Genomic DNA, 2,180 nt, shown 5'->3' on the forward strand with positions numbered 1-2,180 from the left:
CTACTCGTAGAATCTCTGTTTCAGTTTGCGTTAAGTTATATGGGTTAAGTAAAAAAAAAAAAAGAGGATAAATTTAATTGTGATAAATTTAGAGTAGATGACCTACTATGAGAATATGCTACATGTTTATAATCATCGTTGAGTTGTGAATTAAACTTAGAATCATGGTGCCAGTTTGTAGGATAAGTTATATCAACGTGTTTTGATTTTTTTTAATATAAAATTGTTTGTGGTTTAGGTGTTCTAAATGTTTTTGAAGGGAATTTATGTATAGAGTCTAGAGTTGTTAGGAGTGTTTAAAAGTGAGATAATTCAATATTTCTTCTTTCTGATTGTTGATTAAGTTTAATGTAAGTGCAATTTCTATTGTTGTTACTCATTGTATTAAGCAATTAAGTAAGTTTAGTTCATTAGCACTAGTTGATTTGACTATTCTCTTACTTGAAATATTATTTTGATTATTTAACTGAGAAAAAAAAATTGAATTATAGATTATACTTAATTTGATTTCTAAGTGAAATAAACAAGGTTACTAGCTATTTTCGGCATAGGAATAATTATAGTTATCTAAAGGTGTGATTGAGTTTCGGCTGACGTTATTTTTAAACTATTGCTTTATAATTTAGCTTGCTAAGTTGAGCACAAAGTACTATTTCCTTTGTTTTATGACTATGATTAAACAACCATAAATTTTAATTGTCGTATTTTATGTTTATTATAAGTATTTATGTACATGTACTAGTTGCTAAATTTTTACTTTAAAAAAAAGAAAAACATTGAAGTTAAAAGGAGTTTAACAGTGTGAGAGAGGTGAGAGATGTGACGATGTCTTCCCACGCTACGACTTGTTAAAAGTCTTTTAATTATCTATGTTTGAACCCAATGTTTTTAGTTATTCTTACCGTGAGCAATTGACTATATGAGTAGAAGGGATTGATCAACCCGACGACCCATTGTCAGTGCAAATAGGCGAGAATAACTCACCATTATTATTAAGAATATTTATTGATTTTATTTTGGTTAATTAGACAGAATGTTCACCCTTATATTATTAGAGTTATTTCAATATTTATGTGTATGTTCTCATGAGGCAATATGCTTATCATTGGCTTTTTATTGCCTATGCATATTTGGTTATAATGTATGTTGTTCTAAATGATTTTATTTATAAATTACAAATGACATACAATATAAATGTTGATGGTTTAAAAAAAGAATTGTGAGTATGAAATACATAGAAAAATAATTTATCCCTTCCCATATGGTTTTGTACACTATTTCTTGATTTTAAAGTGATTACATGTCCTTGAGTTGTTATATGCATTTCTGTTTTTAATTATTGAATGTGTGGAATATTTTAAATGTTCCTCTACATGTTTAACTTTTGTTAAAGCTGTAGAGTAATTGTTGTTAGGATTTAAGCATTCTTTTAGAAGAATAACACTAATAGAACACTATTTAAAAAGTCAATTGAACTTTATAATGTGTATAATTTTTTTTTTCCTTCGTGAGTTCTACTTCCTTTGTAAATTATAGTGAGTAATTGTGGTTAATTTTTTTTATGACTATAATGTTAGATGTGTTAAAATGATTCATTGCCATGTTAGCCTATCTTCCTAAGCCACTTGATTCTTGACATGTAGTGCTTAATAACGAGGTGAATTCTTGAGGGTGCTTGAGGGTGCTTAATTAAGTATATGTTCACTTATTGTTTATCACAAATTTCGAGGACGAAATTTTTTTAACGAGGGGAGAATTGTAACACCCCAAATTTTATAATAAATTATTTCATTTATCTAATAGGATTTTAAAAAAATTAATTGATTATTTATTGCATGTGTTTATAAAATGTGTCGATAAATAATTAGGATTAGTTTTCCTTTCATGTGTATTTGCTATAGTGTGTAAATTTCCCGTATGTTGACTTAACAAAATATTTAAATTATTGATATGGATATTAAGTATATTTATTTATTTTAATATTAATTTTAGATTGTTATTGTTATTTTTGGGTGAAATATGTTATCATTATTACTAACTTGATATTTAATAGTTATTTATTTTATTTTAATGATAGTAGAGTTAATAGAAATTTTTTGAATAATAATAATAGTAATAATAATAATAATAATAGTAATAATAATAATAATAATAATAATAATAATAATAATAATAATAAT

This window comes from Cicer arietinum, chromosome 7 (assembly GCF_000331145.2).
Source record: "Cicer arietinum cultivar CDC Frontier isolate Library 1 chromosome 7, Cicar.CDCFrontier_v2.0, whole genome shotgun sequence".
NCBI classification, from domain to species: Eukaryota; Viridiplantae; Streptophyta; class Magnoliopsida; order Fabales; family Fabaceae; genus Cicer; species Cicer arietinum.